General features: G+C 37.3%; 1 protein-coding gene across 1 annotated transcript in view; it reads right to left on the bottom strand.

Moving 5' to 3' along the window:
* The window catches only part of LOC150107767 (ATP-dependent RNA helicase DDX19A-like), a 273572-nt gene that overhangs the window by 6695 nt on the left and 254189 nt on the right, over positions 1-12688 (bottom strand). The gene's annotated exons all lie outside the window — the stretch shown is intronic.

Here is a 12688-nt window from a genome sequence, read left to right on the forward strand (position 1 = left end):
ATTCGACAGATTATCTGTGCAGATTGACACATCACCATCTAGGAAGTTGGGATTTCATATGGAGCAGCTCAAATGATTATCACAAGAGATTTGAATGTGCATTGCATCACTGCCAAGTTCGTTCCCTGTCTCTCGGCTTCTAACCAGAAGGAGAACTGTGTGAATGTCTGTCAAGATCTTCATCAGAAGGCCACTGATGAACCAACCTTCATCTCAAGGGTCATCACATGGGACAAGACTTGGATTTACAGCTACGACACAGAGACAAAATAAAAATCATCACATGGAAGAGTTCATATTCCCCAAGACTAAAGAATGCAAGTCAGGAGTGCAACAAAGAGCTTGTTGATTATCTTTTTTTGATATTAAGAGGCTTGTACACCGAGAATTTGTCCCATCCGGTCAGACAATCAATGCAAAATTCTACTGCAACATTTTAGGCAGTTGAGAGAAGTTGTTTGCTGAAAATGATGAACTGTGGCAAAGCTACAACTGGCTTCTCCACCACAATACTCCCTCTCACAGTGCCTTAAAAACATGAGTTTTTGGCAGCCAACAGCATGGCAGTCATTCCACATCCTACTTGTTCACCAGATTTAGCCCCTTGTGACTTCTTTTAGATTCAAAAAATGAAACTGAAGCTGAAGGGGCAGCGGTTCAACCATTAAGGAGATCCAAGACAAATCGCAATTCAACAAAAAGAGACTTCCAGGAAGCATTTTGAGCATAGTGAAAGTGATGGGATCACTGCATGAACTCAGAAGGGATGTTGAAGGGGGGGGTTGCCAAATTTAAATTGGGTAAGTTGTAAGGATTTTATTAGCCTAATCAGGTTTCTTTTTTTGATAGTACCTCATATTTAGTTGGATGTTGGTGGTATGAAATCTATTGATGTGGAGAGTAGTGACCATAAAATGTATAGGCAAATTAGCCAAGCAAATAAGAAATGGGTATCATTATGGGTGATTTTAATTGTGGAAATACAGATTTGGATGACAATTGAGTTTTTGAGAGACAAATACCTCAGGCAGTATGTAACAGAGAACATGCAAGGATCTCAGATTTGATCATCTCATCAAAGAAACATCATAAATGAGGTATCAAATCTACCTCAGTTGGTGAGGTCGACTATGAAGAGATTACCTGGGTGGATGCCAACATTTGGGAACTTCTGTGAAGAAAAGTATGTGGATATAGAAAGCTGGAGATTATGAAAACACAGGAAATAACTTGCAGCTTAATTTTATAGGAATAAGGAGTTGGGTGGAAAGAAGATCAGCTGCTTTGATGCTATTTAACAACTATCTTACAAAAGCAATGTCTAAATGTATTCCAAGAGTGAAAAGGTTAAATAAGGTATGGATGAATAAAGGGATTAAGCATGCAATATAGAGGAATTATAGAGGCAACATAAGATGAGTGGTAATCATCAGTTCCATGAGAAGTACAAAGAACAGGCAAGCAGGGAGATTTGATTAGTAAGGTTTGCAAAACTGCAATATGAGCAGCAGTTAGTTAATAAAGCCAGAAACACCCTAAGGGGGATACTTTGATATCCAGCCAGCAGAAGAAAGAATGATTATAGAAGGATGACCTTGATTGGAGAAAATGGTAAAAGGATGGCACTGCTGCAGGAGATATGGCTGAGATATCAAGTGAGCAGTTCATAAAGGTATTTCATCCCTGTAAATGTGACATCACATAGTGAAAAAGGAGAGGTATGTGAGGATTCAAGTGAACTATGTTAATAAGGCTGGGACTTGATATATCAGTGCATGCTTTGAAGAATACCATTGGGTGGGCTTGGTGGTGTGGGGATCCTTAGAGGAATTGAATATGTTTAATTTTATAGGTAGCTTAAAAGCAGCATTTGTAATAATTTGTAATTCTTGCTTTAAGAACTTGTTCATTAAAGCAAATTGTTGTAGCTGCTTTTGAGGGTGTTAATGACTCCAAGTTTTTGTGAAAAGTCATGGTAAGAGTTAGCAAGTATATATTGGCCAAGTTGTGTAGACTTGTAATAGACAGTAAAGAATAGACTGCCTGAGGGAAGATACATGATATACACCTAAAAATGCAAATAATATAATTACAATAAAAACAGTATCCCATACATCAGGGGTCGCCAAACTTCTTTGACCATCGATCCCTTCAAGAGTTTCTTGACTTTTTATCGACCCCCTCTATTTTACTATTATGTAATTATAATAGGCCAACAAAAAAAGATGCCCATGTGAGTTTTTAGATTGTTTATTTTATAGTTAGTGTATGTATAATATAGTATATATTATTATATTACTATTACTACTACTATCACTAGTATTACTAGTGATATTAATAAACAACTGGTATTAATATCGCTAGTATTACTACCAGCCCTGCTCAACTCTTCAACATAGAGAAGATTAGTTCGTGAATGAATAACGATTGAATTATAATGCGTATGTTGATGAATTTTAGAACATTAACGCTCACTTGTATGTCGATGCGCAAAAATGAGACTGGGATTGAATATGTGTAAGTAAATAAGAACCACGCACATGTTGCAATCTCGCTCCTGCCGCACCAGCTGAGCAGGAACCACCAACATCTGTTTATTGATAAATACGTCATTTTGGCCTAGTTTATTGGCCTCTAACTATTTTCATGACTTTACTCCATCTTACAGGTCCTATTCATGTCACTGTTCCCACGATTCACTCTTAATTGCGTTGTCATTCAGGATGGAGGTAATCCAAGTTAACCAAATTAAATATTACCTGTACAATGATGTCTTATATTTTTCTATCAACCCCCCTCCAATCAACCCCTGAGCCCGAATCGACCCCTGGGGGTCGATATCAACCACTTTGGAGTCCACTGCCATACATTATTATTATTATAATAACCTCTTGTTCTCCCCTGATCTCCCACTGTTTTCTGTAGAACCTCTCCAACATTGATCCTATAACAACCCCTTACTAACTTCTAGGTCTCTGTCATATCTCCCCTCTTCCTCCTATCCACTAGATTCTGTAAATTGCATCTTCTCCTCCTCGCGGCCCCCCCTGGACCCTTGAAGCTCTTGACCAAATTTCTTATGGTCCGATTTCAAGGTGACTAACGTGGCAACGGCACCCATTTTCTAATGAAGAGTCACTGCCCCAATACGGAACTGACACCCACTCACATCTTTACCTGTCCAGCAATTACAGCAGCCTTGCAAGAAATAGATCCTAATCCTGAACAACAGCTCTATACAAACAAAATCACAGACATAGCCAAAGCAGTACGAGGAGCGCACGGAAACATCTAAGACTCTTCAAAGGACAAGACAACAACAACAACATTACACCAATACCCCATGGAGTCAGACTCATCTAGGAAGTACTTTTATCATACACACACAGCTCATCATACCGTGCCTTAAATACACTCAAATTCTCTGCAGACTCCACACTCTCGGGCAAGGCATTCCAATCATTCATAACTCCGCATGCAAAAAACCTACTTCTCACTCCCCTGCTCACACACCCTCCTTATACAGCTTCCAGGAATAACCTCTTGTTCTCCCCTGATCTCCCACTGTTTTCTGTAGAACCTCTCCAACATTGATCCTATAACAACCCCTTACTAACTTCTAGGTCTCTGTCATATCTCCCCTCTTCCTCCTATCCACTAGATTCTGTAAATTGCATCTTCTCAACCTTTCTTCATATTCGACATTGCAGAAGTCAGAAACTACATTAGTTAGTTGCCTCTAGACCCTTTCCAACATCTTTTCATCCTTTTGAAAACCAGGTGACCAAATCTGTGCACAGTAGTCCATGTGTGGCCTAATCAAAGCCTTATACAATGAACCAAGAATCTTCCTACTTCTACAAGTCAGTGTGCTCTGCATCATTCCCAGAAGGCTTTGTGTCTTCCTCACAATTTTGGCAATGTGTCCCCTAAATTTCAGATCCTTATCCACTATCACCCCAAGATCTCTTATTTCCTCTACCTCCAACAATATATCTTCACCATGCATAAAAAGTGTTATCAGGTTATACATTAAAGGGTTTTCACTATTACAATCCTAACGCTACTTTTAAACTACGTATGAAATTAAAAAACATACTCAACTCCTCTAAGGATCCCCCCACCCTGGGGTAAACCAAATTCAATGCACCTGCAACTTACTTTATATTGGTGAAACTGGATGAACAATTCCACTGTAAAAAAGACATAAATGACACATTAAATTTAACAATATTGGTAAAGCAGGCCTCTCGGATCACGCTCCTAACAATCTACACCAAATTGATTGGAAAGGTACCTGTTCTTTACATCATACAAAAACCTGGTATGAATGAAAATTTAAGGAAACCTATGAAATTTTGATCAGCCATCTTAATCTAAACAATAATGGAAGCATAAACTCCCATGAACATGGGTGGCACACGTTTAATCTACATAATTTCATTCAAGTTCTCAAACAAACCCTCACTTTAACAATAATTTCAGCTCTTAATTACCACCATCAATACTGTTTTTGTCCTAATTTATCTGTAAGTAATCTTTAGTTTAATTTATAATAAATAACAGGACTCTAGTTTTGATGTAGTAAGAAATTCTTTTTTCATCAGAGGTTCAGCCAGTAATGTTAACAGTTGACCAGATAGTGTGACTTGAACATTGTATATACATGTATATTGCAAATGATGACCTTGATATGAAAGTCGAAATGTCAGGTGATTATTTTGGTTTATATTAAACTCAACATGCTGATCGCTGTGTAACTATGAAAAAAGCAATTCTGGATGTTAGTTCTCACTAACATATTCAACACTTTAACCACAACATTTGATTGGCCGAGTGGTTAGCATATCTACTCTCCAGCCAAATGTCTGCGGGTTCGAATTCTACCATGGATGTTTGTGATTGTCAGTGAAAATACTAGTGGTGATGGTAGGCAGTAGATGGCGGTGGTGTAGTTGGGGTGGAGACAGAGGTAGAGTAGGTGTCCTCTCTCAAAGAGTCTTTGAACTCCCTGAGGTGTCATATAATAATAATGTGACACACAGACTGACCTGTAATTTGATGCTTGAATATCTTGAATACTCCTTTATGAAGTGGTACAATCTTGCCTTCCTTTCCGGAACTTAACCCAGTGTAAGACTCATTACACAAATTTATAGAAACACAGCTACATCTATAGATGTAGTTGTTTCCATAAATGTTTTAAAATGAAGATTCAGAATTGGTTGATAATGGTGGCACTCTCTTTGACAGACAGTACAGACTTGCTAAAGGACAGTCATGTTTTAGTAAACTGCTTACTTATTACAATAATAAGTACATAGTAATAATACATAATAATATACTTAGATTTTTCAAAGTCTTTTGATGGAATGATAAGTTAACAGGTAAACTATAATGGAATGGAGTTGGATATTAAATTAGTACATTGGATTAGAGATTGGCTATCTGATAAGGCATCACCTAGTTGCATATGGAAGAACATCACTGGAGAATGGGAAAGTCACCAGTGGTGTGCCTGAAGGGTCTATTTTAGGGATATTGCTGTTTGACCTGTTGGAGAAGGTCTGAATGGGGATTTCAGTTGTTTGCAGAATCAACTTGAAATCTCTAACTTTTAAAAACAATTTAGAAGTTGAGAAGAATTATAAAGAATAAAACAGATGTTTTGTGGCTTTACAAGAGGACATGAACAGATTGAGTGAACAGAGTTGAGTAACAGTTCAATGTTTGCAAAGAGTAAGGCTTTAAAATTTGGTATACACTTGGTGGAGGAGTTAGAGAAAATAAGATCTGCAGGGTGATGTTGGATCTATCTATATGTTCACTGAACATCCACAGATGCCGTATGGTCACTCCGATGCTCAGTGATGTGCCACACCAGGCCTCGCCACGTAGTCCTGTTGTTTGCTTTTCTGGAGACTTCAACTCCCTGAAGATTAGTTGCTAATTAACTATCCAACAGATTAGTTATTACCAATACCTGCTTCCAGAAACACCCACAACAGATCTATACTTGGATATCTAACATTGATGGGTCAAGGCACCAGATTGATTACATCCTGGCTCTCCAATTGTGGAAGACAAGCATCTCTGATGTACACTTGTCCGAGCAGATTGTGGTACAGGCCATCATCAGCTAGTAAGAGCCAAAGTAAGACTAAGACTCCGAAAATTTGCAAGTCAGGCACATTCCACGAGATTGGATGTAAGAGTAATTCTTAGTGGATTCACAGAAGAAATATCAACTCGGCTGGATGATTTTTGGAGACCAATGAGGAGAACTCACCAGAAATGCTTTGGAAAGGAATCAAGGTGATAATACAGGATACAGCCAAGAAGTATCTTGGCCCAATAAGAAGACCAAGAGACCCATGGATATCAGATTCAACATGGGAAATAATCAAAAGAAGGCAGCTGGAAAAACAAAGAGACACAGGGACTGAAGAATATAAGAGATTACATAGCGAAGTCAGAAGAGCCATCAAGCAGGACAAGGAAAAGTTCTATACTAATAAATGTGAAGAGATAGAGTTCCAGATGAGGAGGCCGAATTATAAAAGGATGTTTTATTTAGTTCGTGACTTAAAGCAAAATTTTAAGCCCAAATTGAATGTCATCAAAGACAGGAATGGAGCATTACTAACAGAAGAAATGGAAATCAAAAACAGACAGAAAGAATACTGTGAGGAACTGCACAGTAGAGTGGATAAAGAAAATGTGGAGGAGCCATCATCAGGAAAATTTTGATTTGGAACCTCCTCCACTTAGGCATGAAGTTGAAAGAGCATTTAAGCAGCTTAACAGCAATAAGGCACCAAGTGCAGATGAAATCCCAGGGAAATTAATTAAGGCCACAGGAGATGGAGATATAAGAGTGTTTCATGACTACAAGGATATGGGAGACAGGATCATGGCCTAGAGACTGGAAGAAGTCTGTTTTCATACCACTACATAAGAAAGGAGATACGAAAGCTATAAATAGGATTGAGGCCAAAGTTGAGGCAGAGATGTCAGATGAACAAGCAGGTTTTAGGAAAGGTAAGGGCACCAGAGATCAGATCCTTTGCCTTAGACAAATCATAGAAAAATATAAAGAATTTAGACTTCCTCTGATAATGTGTTTTTTTAGACTACTCTAAAGCTTTTGACTGTGTTCAGCATGTGAAACTGTGGGAAACAATGAAAAGAATGGGTTTTCCTCAACAGACTATCTGGTTGATAGCCAACTTGTAGAGGGAGCAAGAAGCCACAAAAATTTAGATTCCTATCCAACATCAGATAATCTGAAGATTATCTGATGTTGGATAAGGATCTAAAACTGAGAGGACACATTGCTAAAACTGTGAGAACAGCACAATACATTTTGAAAATGATGCAGAAGATAATGACTTATACACTGGTATCCAAAAGCTAAACATGAACTACATTTTTACCTATATATATATATATATATATATATGAAAAAAATTTCATGACTACAGCCAAATGTGGGCATAAATTTATTGCCAGCACACTAATAAATTATATTACACAAAAAATGTTCTATAAAATTCATACAAATTAAATTGCAATACATTTTTGGCAAAAGTTACAAATTTCCAAAGGACATAGTTAAGGAATTAATGAATAGTTGGATATCTGTTGGATTTCTGCTCAGGACATGGACTGGTTATTACTAACACCATGTTCCAAAATAAAAATGTGCACAAATTCACATGGAGAGAAGAGGCGAGGAATAAGAAAAGTCTCATTGACTATGTTATTGTTGATAGTGATATTTTCTCCCTGGTGCAGGACACCAGAGTGTACAGAGGATTTGAAATTGGAAGTGATCACTATTTAGTCTTGAGCAGGATAAAATTGAATTTCATATTGAAAAGAATAACATGTAAGAAAGTTTTAAAGCGAATAAAAGTTGAGCAGCTCTCAGATGTGAACTGTAGACTAAAATACACCAAGATTATTGAAGAAAAAATGAAAGAGTTTGGGAACAGGAATCAAACCTTGGAGATTCAGTGGCAAACTCTGAAGAAAACATTGATTGATTCTGCCAGAGAGGCATGTGGTGAGGTTGTCTGCAAGGATAAAAAAAATCAGAACTTCCTGATGGACACAAGAAGTTAAAGAGGCAGTAAAGGAAAAGAAGAAAGCATATCAAAAGTTCCTGTCAAATAAGTCAGCTTGTGCTCTTAGAGAATATAGAGACAAATGCAAGAATGCTAAACACTAGCTAAACAAAAGTCATGGGAGGACTTTGGCAAGAATATAGAAAATAAATATCAAGAAGGTGGCAAAATATTCTGGAGGTTTTTGAAGAAGCTTAGGAATGGAGGAAAGAGTGCTGTAAAAGGAGTTACAGATGATAAAGGTGACATGAAAACAGGAGAAAAAGATATCCTTGAAGTATGGAGTAATTACTTTGAAAAACTGCTAAATGAAACAAGCAGTGATGATAGCACAGTGGTAAAAAACACTGACCAGGCATGCAGGCAGAAATACATATCCATACTTGAAGTAGAAAAAGCCATCAAAGGCTTGAAATGTGGAAAGGCAGCTGGAGTACATGATATTCGACCAGAAATGCTGAAGTATGGTGGTATAAGAGTCTTACAGTGGCTGCACTGCATAGTTCAGAAAGCCTGGACAGAGGGACGAATTCCTGATGATTGGAGTAGAGCTCTCATAGTACCCATATATAAAAAGAGAAATAAAACTGAATGTGAGAATTACAGAGGTATTTCCCTACTAAGTGTTCCTGCAAAATCTATGCAAGTATACTTGAGAAACGGTTGAGAAGAATTGTGGAAGAAAAGCTTGGTGAAGAACAAGCTGGATTCAGGCCAAACAGAAGCTGTCAGGAGCAGATCTTCACTTTACGACAAATAGTCGAGAAAGCATGGGAATATAACAAAGATCTGTATTTAAGTTTTGTCGATTTGGAAAAGGCATATGATAAGGTGCCAAGAGAGAAGCTATTCAATACGCTGCAGTTATATGGTGTCAACGGGGCATTATATCAAGCAATACTTAGTCTTTATTTGAGTTTGTTATATCCCCGTTTTTGTTTTTTTATCTTTAATTTAACTTTAATTGCCTTTTTACTTTTACTTTTAACATTAAACTTTGTATCTCTTACTATCAGACTTCGGTTGCCGACAAATTTGTATAGATTTAAGGCTGTGCCAGCCGGCAACTAAACTCTGATACACTATCTAAAATTACTTAAGGAAAATTGTAGGGATCAATATATATGCAGTCGTGGTCCCTATTCTCATATCATTATTGGTTTTCCCTTTAAATGCAAGGTACAAAATTTTCCAAATGGTAATTCAAATCTGCAGAAGATATGACAAACTCAATTGATTATGTAAAAAGAAACACATTTATTATTTCACAAAGACAAGTATACATGTTATTTAAATTCTTAACCTTAAAAGAGTCTGGGTTCTTTTTTCTTAATTAAACACATTTAAACCTTTTGTACTATATTCTCTTACTGTACATAAATTCCTCACTTCTATACATATATCTATCTTCAGACTCTCACAATTAAGTTACCTGATAATATCATACATGAAACATTACATATAGACATTAGACAATTCAATAAATCTGACGTGTAATTCTCTAGGACAATAGTACTTATTTCTACTCAATTCTCTCCCCCAAAATATCTGTTAACCCTTAATCACTTTCTGATCACATGACATTACTTTTCTTAAATTACTTAAACAGTTCGGAGCTCGGCCTCCTGTTCAGCTGGAGCCTAATATGCTTTCCTCTTAGCAGTAGACAAAAGTGTCCAAATTGCAGACTGTCCCTGTGGTACAACACGTAAATAGCGTGTCTTCTTAACTTCTGTTTCATTATTCCACGGATACTTTAATCCTACATTAATATAAGAAAATCTTCCCTTACCATTCTTGCTTTGACTAGGTATTCTGATCTGTTCACTGTACCTCCTCTGATGGCGGGCTTTGTTCCTTTGTTCTACACGAACTGAAAGCACTCATACACAGACTTGTATGCTGACGTAGATTTCATCAGCGGCTCTTTCTCCTTATGTGTTGAACACATTGTAGTTGCAGCTTTGACCGATGTAACATGCATAGCAAGGGGAGATTCTTGCTACATGTGGTGGCAAGCTCTACATAGCTCTCCTATGGGAAACTTGGTGCCTACGAAACTCGGAGACGGGACACAAGCGATCAGAGATTGGAGATAAGAGAGCAATTCGAACTCCCGCCGAAACTTTTATACTCCGGAACAGCTCCCTCACTCGGCGGTGTCGTCATGCATACGGCGGCAGCCAATTAGACGCCGTGGCTACGAACTGTCTTTACATGCCTTAAACTTGTACTTAGCTTATACATACCTATTTGATAATACTACATGACTTTCTACTTTAACTCATTCACAATTATTATCTCAACAATCACATGGGCTATCTTGACACTGTTTAGAATTTACACATCTGGTTATTTACATTTTCTCAGGACAATATACGGTACACTTCCCATCCGGAGGCACAAGCATGTCCTTATCCCTGGCTTTTGAGGTAACTTAATGTTGGGTGGGAAAAAAGGGATGCCTCATCACTTTTTCCGACACAACAAGCTGTAAGTCAGCAGTTAGAATTGAAGGAAGTACAGGAAGATGGTTTAATGTTAAATCTGGTGTGAGACAAGGATGTACATTATCCCCTCTGTTATTCATTATCTATATGGATCACATTATGAAGGAAAGTGGTATTAAACATGATATCAAAATTGGAGAGATGTTAATGTCAGCTCTTTGCTTTATGCGGATGATGTTATACTTCTAAATAAATCCTCTACAAGTCTGCAAGATTCTCTGACTAAACTGAATAGCTGTTGTAATAGATATTGTTTGAAGGTCAGCAATAAAAAGACAAAGACAATGAAAATAGGCAGAATCATTGAAAATGTCAACTATGTTGTGAATGGAGAACCTGTGGAACAAGTAAAACATTTCAGCTACTTAGGCATGATTTTTACTGAAGATGGTAAATTAAATATAGAAATAGACAACAGAATCAACAAAGCTGGTATGGTGGGAAGTCAATTGAATAAATTCATATGGAATAAGAGAAATTAGCCAGAACACTAAATTAGCTGTATACAAGACAGTGTTCAAACCAGTGTTAACTTATGGATCTGAGAGCTGGGTCAGAAGTAAAACACTTGACCAAAGACTAGACACCGCAGATATGAGAGTCTTGAGAAAAATTATAGGTGTGAACAGATGGCATCAATGGCAATATCATATTAAAAACGAGGATATTAGGAAAGAACTTGACATTGTCTGCATCCAGGAATGCGTTAGCAGAGCTAATCTCAGGTGGTATGGTCACCTAAACAGAATGGGCGAAGATTAGTAGCAAAACAAGTGTTCTCTGCCAGGTTGGCAGCAAAACGACCCAGAGGAAGACCAAGATATAGGTGGATTGACACAGTACAAAGTGCCTTAGATGATAGAAATATAAGATCTGATAATGTTGGAGTCTTGACAAGTAACAGACTGATCTGGAGGAAAATTGTAGATAGGAAGTTAGTAATGATATAATTTTTTCATATAGTACTATCATATCCTGTACACTCCTTGTGGGTACATGGCAGGAATTTGATGATGATGATGATTAATGAATAGTGCTTACAGAAAACCTATGTAGAGAGACATTTCAGCATGGAACATGTCCATCCCGAACTACAATGCAGCTCTCACAACATCATACAATGCTTAGCACCAAGTGATTCAGGAGTTCTTGAGGCAAACTGGTCCACTCCTTCAAAGCCTTTGGGTGTATAGGCCTACTCGTTGCAGACATCTTGAAACAGTTGAGATATCTGAGTATCTGTGATTGAATGGAGCTGACTTGCAAACTGATCTGGTACAATGCATTCAATACATTTTGCTGTTATAACCAAAAATCTGTCTTCATGATCTGTGGTAATGTGATGGCAACCTCTTAGGTCTGGAACACATTCCATTGGTTTCAAACGTTGACCAGAGCATGGGCAGAATACTTTTTGAGATTTGAACTCTTTGGCAATATCATTAATTCTGCAGCCTTCTTCAAGCTTTCCAATAATTCTTCCCCATTGTGAAATCATCTAGATCAGGCGTGGCCAACTTCATTCTATACAAGGGCCAATATATGATGAGTGGTAGCGTCACGGGCCGCACACTTTAAGACAGAACTTAAATAAAAATAAACTCACTTTTTTTTTTTTCAAGGCAATAGTTATATATAGGGAATTACTATATTTTTTAAATCATTTTAATACTGGGAGAACAATATAAAACACTTGATTGATTTAAATATAAGTTGTTAAATTAAATTTAATTACATATTTCTGTATTTTTTTTTACATGTAACACAACTTAATGAGAACACTGTGGGCAACAAGTTCATCAAAGTCTATTTTCAATGATGACAATATTCGTAACAAATCCTGAAGGTGGTCATTCTGTGTTGAGAATGGAAGTTGTTTCCATCATCAGAAATAATGAATATAACCAGTATATCAATCAGAAAATCTGCAGTCGAAACTAGCTAAATTGATATATATATATAATTTAATATAGTTTTTATCCTGCTGCAGGCTGCACAAAATCACTCGCAGGCCGCATGCAGCCTGCTGTTGGCCACCTATGATCTAGA

Source organism: Typopeltis vanoorti, chromosome 4, assembly GCF_054136105.1.
Source record: "Typopeltis vanoorti isolate ZY-2024b chromosome 4, IOZ_Tvanoo_1.0, whole genome shotgun sequence".
Lineage (NCBI taxonomy): Eukaryota > Metazoa > Arthropoda > Arachnida > Uropygi > Thelyphonidae > Typopeltis > Typopeltis vanoorti.